We start from the raw sequence: 16,547 nt of genomic DNA on the forward strand, positions 1-16,547 counted from the left end.
CGCCCGCCTCTGTTGCGGTCGTTAGGCTGTGGGTTAACACCCACAGCTCTACGACCGCTCCGGTGATGGTCGCGATGGTCAGAGACCATCGCGACCATCGGGGCTTACAACGAGACCCTAGGGTAGGGTCTCCCTTGTCGTAAGCCCCGGAGAGCTTCTGGCTCTGTCTGAGCCGGAAGCTCTCCACTGACATCACTAGTGATGTCAGTGGGGCCTCCCCCAAACGGTAGGCGTTCGTTTGGGCTGCCACCCCCCCGGCCCGCCTTCCAAACGGGGCGAGCTGTCAATCAACATCGACAGCTCGCCCCCTTTGGATCGAGACCCGCTACGACCGGCGCTGTCGGTCGTAGCGGGTCTCACGGATGCGCACGACGGCGACGGCGTGCGCATGCTGTGTGGGGGGCCATCGACCCGGTCCGAGCGCATCGGCGCTAGCAACCGGGTCTGAATGACCCCCATAATGCACCCAAAAAAGGGCCATGGCTTCTTGGGGAAGGGCCAGGGAAGAGATAGGAGAGGCCAGGAGATGCTGGGAATGAAATAAGAGGAAGCTACAAGCCAGATTGATAATAAACAGAAATGTGACAGGCCCAAACAGCGCCCCCTGACCTGTGGTGCCCTGTGCGATGGCAGCGGCCGCACTACCCTAGCTACGACCCTGCCATTGGGAAAGACAGGAGTAATGGTTTGCAGTGAGCGAGGAAAGTGATTACAAAACGAAGGGACTTCTATGACCGATGCTGTAGCATGTACAGTGTATTGGTAGAGATACTGATGAATCACTTAAAGCAAAAGGTGCCAATTAAAAGGCTAATCGTACACTTAACTACCTGACTTCCTAATCATCTACCTGTCCCTGCCTTCTGTGCCCGTGTTGCCGGAGGGGGCAGCGGAAAGGCGGGTGCCACCTGGAGTAAAGGTTGGGTCTTCCTCTGCGGTGACTGAATTTATCATGCATCCCACACCTGATCCTGACGCCGTTCACATAAGGGGGAGAGTAGATCCTTTTTAAATCTAATTTGTATTGTTGTTTTTTTTTTTTTTTAAATTGGGACTGACTTACAGGGATCTATGTACTAAGCCTTGGAGAGAGTTTAAGTGGATTGAGATAAATTGCCAACCAACCAGCTCCTTACTGTCATGTTACAGTATTTGAAAAATGCCAGGAGCTGATTGGTTTGTACTTTATCTCTCTCCACTTCTCTCTCCCAGCCAAGGCTTAGTACCAATAATAGTTTGGGGCCTATTCATTATCACTGAAGGGCTGGTTACACATGCGGAAACGCTAGTTTCCACATATTTTAAGTAACAGGCCTATGGGGGCCCCTAGTATTCAGCAAACTTTGAAAACAGAACGTTTTTGGAGTTTGTCTGCGAGAACCAACGCTATCTTCAGACGGTGCTCGTTCTTGGAGCCCCGTTTCCTTCCTATGGGAAGGAGGTCCGGTGTTGCGAAGAGGCATCCGAACGGATCCCTCCGACCTTTGACTGTGTGCATGCGTGAGCTGGATCTTTTTTTTCTGTGTGTCCCAGACAATCCCACTTTTTATCACTGTAACAACCAGGAATTCTTGTTTTTTGCTGTGATTAGGATTAACCATTACAATTTTTTTTCCCTTCATTTTACAGGTGGTTTTCGTCCATGAAATCTTTCCCAGATGTCTTGGTTTCCTGTTTAACAAATATGAGCACGGTACCTCGCCCTTCCTTGCAAACACCCCCTTTACCTCCGCGTCACTAGAATTATTACATGGAGTTGTAGGGGCTCTGGGACAGTTTTATCAGCACAGGACAATGGCATAACCCAAACTGCCTTGATGCCCTGTTACTGCATTCTCCTGTATATTTACCCTGTAAGGTGCTGCGTACACTTTCTGGCGCCTTATTCATAAAGCTGCATAAACACGCAACGATTTATTAAATGAACGATTTTAGTAAACGATTTTCATTCATGTTTTCAAGGGAAAAATTAACGAAAATCGTTTACTAAAATCGTTCATTTACTAAAGGTAATGAACGATTTTTTTGAACTACAAACGATTTTTGCATATTCCCTTACTGAAAATCGTTGAGTTGGTCAGTCTGACTGAACTACAAACGTGAACGCGCTTGAACGATAGTCGTTCATCGTTTTCACTCAGAAAGTGAACGATTTTTTCAACGATTGAACGATAAACGATATCTTTAACGATAGTCGTTCAAAAAAATCGTTGTTTGTGTATGCACCTTAAAAGATAATAATAATAATGTTTTTTTCAACACTGGCAATAGCGGAGGCGGCATAGCCAAGGAGGATTAGGCTGGGTATATTATGGGCATTTCTGTGTGAATTAAGGCAGTTGCCAGGGCAGATATGAACTACGGCCCTCATTCAGAGCCGCTCGCTAGCGGCAGTACGCTCGTTCCGAGCGATGTTCGCACATCTGCGCATGCGTACGGTTTTTAGTACGCATGCGCGAACTAGTCAGTGCGGCCGAAAATCGTTTGTACGCTATATAGCGAGTGCCTGCTATTTTCAGTGACAGAATGAGGCGTATGTGGGTGGTAACAGGGGAAGGTGCTTGAAAACGGGGGAGTGGAATTCGAACGCAGGCGTGCTTAAAGGTCAAAACGGGTGTTTTAAGGGAGTGCATAATTAATACAGCAGCGTCATTGCCCACGTCACTTGTTTTTTTTTAACTCAGACCTGCTCGCAAAATAGCGGTTGAAAAAACCAACCACAAGAATAGCGAGCAGTTCATACGCTGTACGATGTACTCGATTAATCTAATAAATAGCGGACATGACGTATGGTGCGAGCGGCCAGGGGGCGTTTTTATCAAATAAACGAGCGTATGTTTTGCTCGCTCGTTCAGACTTAGAGGTGTGAACAGACTGCAATGTGCGAACGGATCATTTGAATAGCCACCCCTTGTTTTTGAACGAACGACCGCAAATAGCGAACGGCTCTGAATGAGGGCCTATATCTAATATATATATAAAATATAGACATAGCGTACAGGTACACTCATTAGGCCCATTGTAACAGTCAATTATGTGCAAGTTACTGACCTCAATATAATTCACCATCACTATATATATTGAAGAATTTCACCATAGGAAGCAACAATTTTGTCATTTTAAATCCAGCCTTACTGTTACCAAATCCCAACAATACACAGATAAGAAAATATATATAACAAATAATGATTATATACTATATCGAATAATCATAACATTATAACATTTCTCCTGAAGGCTTGTTATAAGTTAGAACTAAAAGTACTCAATACAAGCCTAGAGTGTTGGCATTAATATATGTAGGGGTCATACAACGCAACCCTGTGACCTCTGCCGTGACAGATGCATGAACCCTCTGGCAATTAACCAACCCCCAGCACTCCCTCCCAGTTGCCCCATTGAATAGACTGGTGATCCTTTAAGCTGTCACAGTTACTGCTTACGTTACCCCTCTGTGGTATGGAGTGTGGGCTGAAGATGGATTTTGGACAGTCAATGGACCATTGTTGACGTGATGATGCACAGAGTCGGTATAACCAAACAAAAGGTTAAATAGTTACTTCAAATTTATAAAAGGCTTTTGTCTGATAACGTCATTGTCACCATCTCTGTCTGAACTTAAATCCTTTTGAAAGCAATGAAACAGGACAAGGGGCTAGAGATCTATGGATTATTGGAAAGCAAATTAGCAAATTTCATGACACGTCGTTCGCAATGAATCTGATGACAAATCGCCTTGCTCAACGTTTAACAGCAGAGATGGCTGCGTGACATTCTAAGTAACAAAGAATGTACCTAATAATAATAATACTAATAATAATAATTAGAGATGTGCGATTCGGTTCTCCAGAAATCCGAATCCACCCGAATTTTGTGATTCCGGAGAGATCTATGTCGCGTTTCTGACCTCCTAAGGAGATCCGGATAAATCAGAGTCGCGATTCTGAACTCCTGAGGAGATCCAGGCAGATCTTCCCGTGGTTCTGAATTAGTTTTTTAGGATCTGATTCAGAGGCGCTCGCTATTTGCGAGCGCTCGCTCTGAATCAGGGCGGATTTATTTTTTTTAAATCCGCCTCCAGGCCGCTCGCATATCTGTGGGTGTCCACCCACAGCTTTTACAAGCGACCTGGCGATGGTCGCGATTATCGCGACCATCGGGCTTGCGACGAGACCCTTTTGGTGGGGTCTAGTTTCCCGCAAAGCCCGAGTGAACTTCCTGCTCTAATAGAGCAGGAAATTCACTACTGACATCACGAATGATATCAGTAGGGCCGCCCACAAACGGCAGGCGTTCCTTCGGGAACACCTCCGTTTGTCCAGCCACACCCCCTCCCCGCCTACAAAACAGGGCGAGCTGTCGATCAACATCGACAGCCGCCCCGTTTTGTAGCGAACCCTGGAGCGAGTGAAGTTCTCACTCATTCTGGGGCGAGTGCACTGGCCGACCATCGACCCGCTTGCAAGCGGGTCTGAATCAAGCCCTTAATCTGAATTTCAGGTTTTGGTGTGCAAAAAGTACATGATTTTATCTGTTTTTAAAAACTTTTTTAACAATTTTTTTTTTAAAATAAAGAAAGATCCAGAACCAAAACACGAAGATTAATCCGGACCTAAAACCAAAACCAACACAAAAACACAGGGGTCAGCGCACATCTTAACAGATAGTATGAACATAATAGAGGTTTAGATTTTACAGAAACCATGAACATAATACAGAGGTAAGGCAGCCATTTTGGGTCAGCAGTTGCAAGGATTATTTATCTTACCCACAAAAATCCAGGTGAGGCAGCCATTTTAGGCGCACTACATTGGATTACATTGGGCAGAATGGCCATTGCCTGGAATTGATGGTAATAACGGGGGAGATAAAAATACTGGGTGAGATCCTTGCAAAATCATCAGAACCATGCCTTGTTCATTCTACACAACAGATTCACAAAGGCCGCCATGTTGGGCGCACTACATTGGTTACCATGTGCGGCTAGCAATACAGGGAAATTAGACACACAAGGATAAAATGAAGAGGGACGAACAAGTTTCCCACTGCATAAATAGTTCCACGGGTTGTTCATCATGCCCAGGTGAGGCAGCCATCTAGGGTACACCTCATACGTTATAATGGGCAGGAAGAGCAATTCATAGAAGTGTAACTTGCAGAGGGAAATTACAAAGAATACTAGGTAAATGGAAAGATTGGAGACGGGATGTACTAAGCATCGCATCCGCGTTGTGGTACATCCAGCCTCTTATCAGGTACATACCGCAGTTAATTACAATTAGAATCGCAGAGGACAGCTCTACCGATAAGAACTGACCTTTGCAATACCCTTGGATAGAGGAACTTTCAGGTTTAACACCCAGAAGCCCCCCTGGCGCCCTGCTGCGTATGCACAGGGCGTACGCGCCGCAGGGGGGAGCTGGGAGGAATCCGTTTGGATCCTTCTCAGTGGGCATCTGAAAAAGATTGGGTAACGCCACCGGGATGAAGCACTGGGATCCGTCGCATCGCATTACAGAGCTTAGTACTGTACATTTGAGAAATGCGGTAAAACCCCCCGAAAACTGCATTTTCGCGGGTTTTACCGCATTTCTGCCCTTAGTACATCCCGCCAATTGTAGATTATTTATTCATCCTGACACATTATACTGAAACATGGGCAGATCAGCGTTACAATGGCAGATGTTGGTCATTTTGGCCACTGGTGGAAAACCATTTCCCCCCAAAAAGCTTTCATATTTAAATATATATGTTTTGGTGGCAGTTTCCAGAGTCTCATTATTACGTTTATTACCACTGACACTGACATGTCATTTCTTTGTTAAATCCTCGTTTCTTCCTGTATATATGACCGTAGAGTTTGTATAAGCGTCTACACTACACCAGTGAGGAACATCACTGGTGTAGTGTGGAGAATATAGGGCACGGTATGGTACCATGTGGTAAGGTACAGGTTGTGCATGTTGGTATATATGGGGCATAGGCAGGCACATGGTGGTGATGGTGGGGCATAGTCTTTGCAATTTGATTATGGTCCGGTGGTATAATGTGAGGGGCAAGCATAAAGCAAAGTAGTGGGGAGGTATAAGGAAATATAAGGCAGGAGAACAGTGAACAGAGGGAATATGATGGACCACCACACTGGAAGATGGAAGCCCCCACCACACTGAAGGATGGAGACCTACTACAATGGATGATGGAAAACCCACCACACTAGGGGATGGGAGACCCACCACACTGGAGGATGGTAGATCCACCAAACTGGAAGATGGGAGACCCACCACACTGGAGGATGGGAGAACCACCACATTGGAAGATCGAATATCTGCTACACTGGAACATAGAAGACCCACCACATTGGAAGATCTTCCACAATGGAGAATGGGATACTCACCACACTGGTAGGCAGAAGACCTGTGTTCTGCCTCAGGCGGCAGAAGGGGCCAGAACACTCACTGTGGTATTGTATGGTGTCTGTGGGCAGTGTGTGTGGGGGAAGGGGTCAGGGTTTGACTTTCCCCTAGTACAGTGGTTCTCAAACTTGGTCCTCAGGACCCCACACAGTTCATATTTTGCAGGTCACCCAGCAGGTGCACAGGTGTAATCATTACTCACTGACACATTTTAAAAGATCCACAGGTGGAGCTAATTATTTCACTTGTGATTCTTTGAGGAGACCTGGAAAACATGCACTGTTTGGCGTCCTGAGGACCGAGGGCCTGATTCAGAGGCGCCCGCAAAAAGCGAGCGCTCACTCTGAATCAGGGCGGGCGATTGGTTTTTAAGCTGCGGCCTCTTGGCTGCTCGCATAGCTGTGGGTTACCACCCACAGCTTATGCGAGCGGCCATGATGATGGTCGTGATGGTCAAGACCATCGTGACCATCGGGCTTGCTACGAGACCCTTGTGGTAGGGTCGCGTGGCCGCAAGCCCCAGAGAGCTTTCGGCTCTAACAGAGCCGGAAGCTCTCTCACTGACATCACTGGTGATGTCAGTGAGGCCGCCCACAAATGGCAGGCGTTCGCTTGGGAACACCCCCGGTTGTGAAGCCACCCCCCATCCACGCCTACGAAAGGGGTCGAGCTGTCGATCAACATCGACAGCCGCCCCTTTTGTAGTGAGTCCCAGAGCGAGTGCTTGTTGCGCTCGCTCCGGGGCTCGCGCATGCGCACTGGCCCACCATCGACCCGGTTGCGAGCGCACAGCGCTTGCGACCGGGTCTGAATCAGGCCCCGAGATTGAGAACCTAGTATAATCCAGGGAGAGCAAGAGGTAAATTTACTTAAGGCCGGTTTTGAGTAGCTATTGAAACCAATAGTAAATGTGCGCCGATTGTTGGTTCGGTGGTCTAAATGATTCTAAAATCTTTATTTTGTAGTCGGTTTTCAGCTGGTATTGCCTTTAGTCAATCTCCGATTTGTAAAATCGACTGAAAATAGATCATAGATCAAAATCGATTTAAGAGTCTGAGGGGCTGCGCACGCCTTCTGCGAACATCAGCATGTGACATTTGGTGATGCTTGCTGATTGGCTTCTCTAAGCTTTGTTCATGACGATTCTCCAGTGGGTGCCACTTAATCCTTTTGTTGTAAATCAGAAGCCGTTAGAAAATGATGTCACCTTTTAGCGTAAACCACTACAGTTTTTGCTAAACTTCAGAATCGGTGATATCAGTTCTCCCATCACTACCTGTAACCTGAATAATTTTTAATGAGACTTGGAAGAGCGAAGAGATTGAGGAACACATGCAAAGATGGAAATATAGAGAAGGGGATGGAAAGTTAGGTCACCCCCAACTTGAAGGATGTTATTGGATTGGGTAACAGAAATCATTGCATTCAGAATAATGTATTTGTGCATCAGACTAAAGACTGTCTGCGTGTCTGAGAAACACAGTCTGGCGCCATCTGCTGGAACGAAGTTACATCACTTATATACAGTAGTCCCCGCTACACTATCGATCAACTTTTGTTGAAATTAATTTGCGACAAACTAATTTTATATAAACCCTGCAATTGTTTGCATGACATTGGAATTTACTTGTTTGTGTCTATAATAATTGCATACTTATTAAGAACTATCATGCAGATTTAACTGAAGCAACCTGTGGCTTAACAGCTGTGATTGGACTACAAGTCCTAGCATGCCCTGACAGTCTTTCATTGTGAAACATTGATTTCTATTGTAGTATGGGGAAATTTTCTGTGACGACAGGGACACAGAAATGGATACATAATTGGAAATTAATTGCACCGTGTATCACAATATGCAAATATGGCATACAGTGCTTTCCACATTGGTTACTCTGAGGCACTGAACAAGGGGCGTGGCCACTTCACTTCTGGGGCGTGGCCATGAAATGGGGCAGGTGTACTATGTCCTCCAGTTTAAATTATGCCCCACAGAATGAAGTGCCTCCATTTCTTATTATGCCACATAGAGCAACGTGTTATACGCCCAGTGACCCCGCTTAATATGGAGAGCGATGTCCGCAATGTTTCTCATCCTTATGGTAATGGATAGACTAATGTACACTAAGGGGTATATTTACTAACGTGAGAGCTTTTAGAAGTGGAGATGTTGCCCACAGCAACCAATTAGATTCTACTTAACATTTAACTAGCGCCTTCTAGAAGATAATAGCTAGAATCTGATAGGTTGCTATGGGCAACATTTCCACTTCTAAAATCTCTCACTTTAGTTTATATTCCCCTTAGGGCCTGATTCATAGACGGACGCTAATGCGATCGCAGCCGTGATTCCGTACGGAACGCAGCTGTAAAAATATTCTAATGTTAGCAAAGATCACCCGAGCCTAAATATGGGTAACATCGAAGCACATCGGCGGCCATCTTACCTTTGATTCAGGTCTGACCTGCCGCAGCCTTAAGTGCTCTTCTGGCATGCAGAGCAGCGTAGGCACTCGCAGTGGCTAATTTATACACGCCCATGTAACGGCGTTCAAACGGCCAGGCACGCCTGTGTTTTGCTGGCCCCCGCGCCCTCCCATCAACACCCCCACACGCTCACTACCGGTCAATCACTCTCCGTGGCCTGCGTGATCGCAGAGCTGACAATCAGGGCCGAAGCTAGGGTAGTGCGGCCGGTGCCATCGCACAGGGCACCACAGGTCAGGGGGCACTGTTTGGGCCTGTCAAATTTCTGTTTATTATCATTCTTGCTTGTAGCTTCCTCTTATTTCATCCCCAGCATCTCCTGGCCTCTCCTATCTCTTCCCTGGCCCTTCCCCATGAGGCCATGGCCCTTTTTTGGGTGCGTTATGTCTCTTTGAAAAATGAGGGGGGCGCCAATGCTCTTTCTGGCACAGGGCACCACAAAGTCTAGTTACGGCTCTGACTACAATGCATACGCAATGGCAAACAATCACCCGATATGCGTGAAATCTCGATATTAGCGCCCATCTCAGTCGGGCCCTAAGACTACACCGTAGTTTCGCTTGTGATACTATGATCCTATAACACCACCCGCTCTCTATATAATCCCTAATGTGACTTTGGTGCAGTGGTCTCCTGGCCGGTGGCAGCCAAATACTTTGCTGTATGTTGTTGTTTTCTGAATAGTTCAGCCTATGAGTACAATTATAATAATACCTACTGTATATAATAATTCTGTCATTTGCTTGTGACTTTGTACTGGATTCATTTTTTCTAGGGGTTTATTTATCATTAAATAATTTGCGTCATATTCCCGGAAAACATTAGTATCCCCAAGATGTATTATGGAGGATCCGATATCCGATACCTGCTGCGGTTCCTTTCCACAGCAGCCCCATCCCCCATAGGCTTCTGTGAGGGATGCGATGCTTTCAGATTTACCAAGCTCCGGAATTGTTTGGCTTCCGCATATTACGCCATCCGAAGATGGTGTCGTGCTGCTGTAGCCAATGGGCTACACTACGTAAAAACTACCGGAAACCCTCATCAGCAATGGGCACAGCACATGTGGTCTGTAGACCATGTATGCCCAGAAGCATGGGCGTAACTACCATAAGTGCAAGGGGTGCAGCTGCTATGGGGCCCAGAGCTGAGGGGCGCCCGTCTTCCTTTGGCAAAGTTATACATGTGTTATATACTTTATTCACCATTGTGTGGTATATACTGTAGGGGCCCCTAAAAACTTTTGCTGTGCTTCAAATACCTAGTTACACCCCTGCGCAGGAGTCCGGCACTAGCGTATTGCGATTGTCCTGACCATACTCTTCGTTACACGCAGTGAGAGCTCGAGCTGCGTATGCCGTCGCAGTGGCTAATTTATGCGCGTCCAGGAAAACGGCGTTCAAACGCACTGGCACGCCCGCGTTTCCCCAACCACCCCCCCCATCACCACCCCCAAACGCTCACTTCCCGACAATCACTCTGCGATGGGTCTGCGTAGTCTCTGCGATCGCTGCACGATCACAGCGGAGCCTTCGCACTCGCGCACTGCGATTCATATGCATGCGCAGTACGCGACCGTCGGCCGTCTGCATGCGTAATGGCAATAGCGATCCATACTGAATCAGGCCCTGCATACGAAGCAGAATGGGACTTTGACGTGAATAAAAAGCTGCGGCCGGCTGCATCGTAGCTCTTTGTATACAGATTCAGACTCCGTCGCGCACAAATATACAAGCGTCACAAAAGCAAATTAATCAGAACATCTGAAGATGGCGAGAGCGATGCAGTGACAAACGGCGATAATCTTAGATTACGGCTGTGTGATAAATACAGAACGGATGACATAATCCCTTTAGGGTTATGCCTCGGTGATAAATGGGGCCCCTAGTGCCCAAATTACTGTATCTTAAAGTTCTACTTGCACCTTCAATGTTGCAATCACCAAACATCTGCACAGGGGATAATACACAGGTAACAGATGCTTCGTGGACATTACCGGATAATGCGGTTCATGATCTGGACCTTGTCATGATACAGGGCTAAGACTTCGATGAGGTGCGAGACTTGAGTTTGTTTATATTAGATTACACATGGAAAAGGTCAATATCATATTGACTGCAATTAGGGAAGTGCCTGGTTCTGCATTGTATACGCTGTATCGCTAGTTCTCCTTTGGGAACGCATGGTGTATTGGGGATGGCGGCGGGACAAGACTCCTCTCATTTTCCTAGAAACATTGGGACATTTGTATACCGAGCCATGTTCTCTCCTCCTTCTATCCCCCTTTGCTTTTACAAAGTAAAATCAATAAACTAATAAACACTTTAGCTAATGTGTCTTCTATGGATAGACTGTCTCCTCTTGAGCGAGATAATACCGCTAATTACTATTCATGTTTTCAAGTTAACCTTCATTTTCTTTTTCATTTCTACATAATAACTCTTAATTGAGCCAGGATTGGGGAATAATTCTGTTATGAATATTCCCAAAATAGTCTCCACCTTGTAGATATGTAGTCGTGAGCTGTTTATGGGGTTATTGAGCTTCTTGTCGTATAGATTTCAACATTGTTGACAAAAACAGAGGTATAAAAAATGTCCAATAAACTGATACTAGAAAAAGAATATTACAGATCACAAAGATAAACAAGTTACTATACATATTGGTGTAATTATCACAACAGCATTTACTGATAGATTCTGTGTCTGTCTGGGGAAGATTTAGTTTTCCAGATGAGAGTGAATCAGAAAACGTATCTGATCTCTGCTGCTCTCACACCTCTCCCATGTCTGCTCTCTACTACTCTCACACCTCTCCCATGTCTGCTCTCTACTACTCTCACACCTCTCCCATGTCTGCTCTCTACTACTCTCACACCTCTCCCATGTCTGCTCTCTACTACTCTCACACCTCTCCCATGTCTGCTCTCTACTACTCTCACACCTCTCCCATGTCTGCTCTCTACTACTCTCACACCTCTCCCATGTCTGCTCTCTACTACTCTCACACCTCTCCCATGTCTGCTCTCTACTACTCTCACACCTCTCCCATGTCTGCTCTCTGCTGCTCTCGCACCTCTCCCATGTCTGCTCTCTGCTGCTCTCACACCTCTCCCATGTCTGCTCTCTACTACTCTCACAACTCTCCCATGTCTGATCTCTGCTGCTCTCACACCTCTCCCATGTCTGCTCTCTACTACTCTCACACCTCTCCCTTGTCTGCTCTCTACTACTCTCACACCACTCCCATGTCTGCTCTCTACTACTCTCACACCTTTCCCATGTCTGCTCGCTACTACTCTCACACCTCTCCCATGTCTGTCTCTCTGCTGCTCTCACACCTCTCCCATGTCTGCTCTCTACTACTCTCACACCTCTCCCATGTCTGCTCTCTACTACTCTCACACCTCTCCCATGTCTGCTCTCTACTACTCTCACACCTCTCCCATGTCTGCTCTCTACTACTCTCACACCTCTCCCATGTCTGCTCTCTACTACTCTCACACCTCTCCCATGTCTGCTCTCTACTACTCTCACACCTCTCCCATGTCTGCTCTCTGCTGCTCTCACACCTCTCCCATGTCTGCTCTCTGCTGCTCTCACACCTCTCCCATGTCTGCTCGCTACTATTCTCACAGCTCTCCCATGTCTGCTCTCTACTATTCTCACAGCTCTCCCATGTCTGCTGCTCTCACACCTCTCCCATGTCTGCTATCAGCTGCTCTTACACCTCTCCCATGTCTGATCTCTGCTGCTCTCACACCTCTCCCATGTCTGCTCTCTGCTGCTCACACCTCTCCCATGTCTGCTCTCTGCTGCTCTCACACCTCTCCCATGTCTGCTCGCTTCTACTCTCACACCTCTCCCATGTCTGCTCGCTACTACTCTCACACCTCTCCCATGTCTGCTCTCTACTACTCTCACACCTCTCCCATGTCTGTTCTCTGCTGCTCTCACACCTCTCCCATGTCTGCTCTCTGCTGCTCTCACGCCTCTCCCATGTCTGCTCTCTGCTGCTCTTACACCTCTCCCATGTCTGCTCTCTGCTGCTCTCACACCTCTCCCATGGCTGCTCTCTACTACTCTCACACCTCTCCCATGTCTGCTCTCACACCTCTCCCATGTCTGCTCTCTACTATTCTCACAGCTCTCCCATGTCTGCTGCTCTCACACCTCTCCCATGTCTGCTCTCTACTACTCTCACACCTCTCCCATGTCTGCTCTCTACTACTCTCACACCTCTCCCATGTCTGCTCTCTGCTGCTCTCACACCTCTCCCATGTCTGCTCTCTGCTGCTCTCACACCTCTCCCATGTCTGCTCGCTACTATTCTCACAGCTCTCCCATGTCTGCTCTCTACTATTCTCACAGCTCTCCCATGTCTGCTGCTCTCACACCTCTCCCATGTCTGCTATCAGCTGCTCTTACACCTCTCCCATGTCTGATCTCTGCTGCTCTCACACCTCTCCCATGTCTGCTCTCTGCTGCTCACACCTCTCCCATGTCTGCTCTCTGCTGCTCTCACACCTCTCCCATGTCTGCTCGCTTCTACTCTCACACCTCTCCCATGTCTGCTCGCTACTACTCTCACACCTCTCCCATGTCTGCTCTCTACTACTCTCACACCTCTCCCATGTCTGTTCTCTGCTGCTCTCACACCTCTCCCATGTCTGCTCTCTGCTGCTCTCACGCCTCTCCCATGTCTGCTCTCTGCTGCTCTTACACCTCTCCCATGTCTGCTCTCTGCTGCTCTCACACCTCTCCCATGGCTGCTCTCTACTACTCTCACACCTCTCCCATGTCTGCTCTCACACCTCTCCCATGTCTGCTCTCTACTATTCTCACAGCTCTCCCATGTCTGCTGCTCTCACACCTCTCCCATGTCTGCTATCAGCTGCTCTTACACCTCTCCCATGTCTGATCTCTGCTGCTCTCACACCTCTCCCATGTCTGCTCTCTGCTGCTCACACCTCTCCCATGTCTGCTCTCTGCTGCTCTCACACCTCTCCCATGTCTGCTCGCTTCTACTCTCACACCTCTCCCATGTCTGCTCGCTACTACTCTCACACCTCTCCCATGTCTGCTCTCTACTACTCTCACACCTCTCCCATGTCTGTTCTCTACTACTGTCACACCTCTCCCATGTCTGTCTCTGCTGCTCTCACACCTCTCCCATGTCTGTCTCTCTCCTGCTCTCACACCTCTCCCATGTCTGCTCTCTACTACTCTCACACCTCTCCCATGTCTGCTCTCTACTACTCTCACACCTCTCCCATGTCTGCTCTCTACTACTCTCACACCTCTCCCATGTCTGCTCTCTACTACTCTCACACCTCTCCCATGTCTGCTCTCTACTACTCACACCTCTCCCATGTCTGCTCTCTACTACTCTCACACCTCTCCCATGTCTGCTCTCTGCTGCTCTCACACCTCTCCCATGTCTGCTCTCTGCTGCTCTCACACCTCTCCCATGTCTGCTCGCTACTATTCTCACAGCTCTCCCATGTCTGCTCTCTACTATTCTCACAGCTCTCCCATGTCTGCTGCTCTCACACCTCTCCCATGTCTGCTATCAGCTGCTCTTACACCTCTCCCATGTCTGATCTCTGCTGCTCTCACACCTCTCCCATGTCTGCTCTCTGCTGCTCACACCTCTCCCATGTCTGCTCTCTGCTGCTCTCACACCTCTCCCATGTCTGCTCGCTTCTACTCTCACACCTCTCCCATGTCTGCTCGCTACTACTCTCACACCTCTCCCATGTCTGCTCTCTACTACTCTCACACCTCTCCCATGTCTGTTCTCTGCTGCTCTCACACCTCTCCCATGTCTGCTCTCTGCTGCTCTCACGCCTCTCCCATGTCTGCTCTCTGCTGCTCTTACACCTCTCCCATGTCTGCTCTCTGCTGCTCTCACACCTCTCCCATGGCTGCTCTCTACTACTCTCACACCTCTCCCATGTCTGCTCTCACACCTCTCCCATGTCTGCTCTCTGCTGCTCTCACACCTCTCCCATGTCTGCTCTCTACTACTCTCACACCTCTCCCATGTCTGATCTCTGCTGCTCTCACACCTCTCCCATGTCTGCTCTCTACTACTCTCACACCTCTCCCATGTCTGCTCTCTACTACTCTCACACCGCTCCCATGTCTGCTCTCTACTACTCTCACACCTCTCCCATGTCTGCTCTCTACTACTCTCACACCTTTCCCATGTCTGCTCTCTACCACTCTCACACCTCTCCCATGTCTGTCTCTGCTGCTCTCACACCTCTCCCATGTCTGCTCTCTACTACTCTCACACCTCTCACATGTCTGCTCTCTACTACTCTCACACCTCTCCCATGTCTGCTCTCTGCTGTTCTCACACCTCTCCCATGTCTGCTCTCTGCTACCTCACAGCTCTCCCATGTCTGCTCTCTACTAATCTCACATCTCACCCATGTCTGCTCTCTACTACTCTCACACCTCTCCCATGTCTGTCTCTGCTGCTCTCACACCTCTCCCATGTCTGCTCTCTCCTGCTCTCACAACTCTCCCATGTCTGCTCTCTACTACTCTCACACCTCTCCCATGTCTGCTCTCTACTACTCTCACACCTCTCCCATGTCTGCTCTCTACTACTCTCACACCTCTCCCATGTCTGCTCTCTACTACTCTCACACCTCTCCAATGTCTGCTCTCTACTACTCTCACACCTCTCCCATGTCTGCTCTCTACTAATCTCACACCTCTCCCATGTCTGCTCTCTGCTGCTCTCACACCTCTCCCATGTCTGTTCTCTGCTGCTCTCACACCTCTCCCATGTCTGCTCGCTACTATTCTCACAGCTCTCCCATGTCTGCTCTCTACTATTCTCACAGCTCTCCCATGTCTGCTGCTCTCACACCTCTCCCATGTCTGCTCTCTGCTGCTCTTACACCTCTCCCATGTCTGATCTCTGCTGCTCTCACACCTCTCCCATGTCTGCTCTCTGCTGCTCACACCTCTCCCATGTCTGCTCTCTGCTGCTCTCACACCTCTCCCATGTCTGCTCGCTACTACTCTCACACCTCTCCCATGTCTGCTCTCTACTACTCTCACACCTCTCCCATGTCTGCTCTCTGCTGCTCTCACGCCTCTCCCATGTCTGCTCTCTGCTGCTCTTACACCTCTCCCATGTCTGTTCTCTGCTGCTCTCACACCTCTCCCATGTCTGTTCTCTACTACTCTCACACCTCTCCCATGTCTGCTCTCACACCTCTCCCATGTCTGCTCTCTGCTGCTCTCACACCTCTCCCATGTCTGCTCTCTACTACTCTCACACCTCTCCCATGTCTGATCTCTGCTGCTCTCACACCTCTCCCATGTCTGCTCTCTACTACTCTCACACCTCTCCCATGTCTGCTCTCTACTACTCTCACACCGCTCCCATGTCTGCTCTCTACTACTCTCACACCTCTCCCATGTCTGCTCTCTACTACTCTCACACCTTTCCCATGTCTGCTCTCTACCACTCTCACACCTCTCCCATGTCTGTCTCTGCTGCTCTCACACCTCTCCCATGTCTGCTCTCTACTACTCTCACACCTCTCACATGTCTGCTCTCTACTACTCTCACACCTCTCCCATGTCTGCTCTCTGCTGTTCTCACACCTCTCCCATGTCTGCTCTC

Source organism: Taudactylus pleione, unplaced genomic scaffold (assembly GCF_031769625.1).
Source record: "Taudactylus pleione unplaced genomic scaffold, aTauple2 ptg000449l, whole genome shotgun sequence".
Classification (NCBI taxonomy): Eukaryota; Metazoa; Chordata; class Amphibia; order Anura; family Myobatrachidae; genus Taudactylus; species Taudactylus pleione.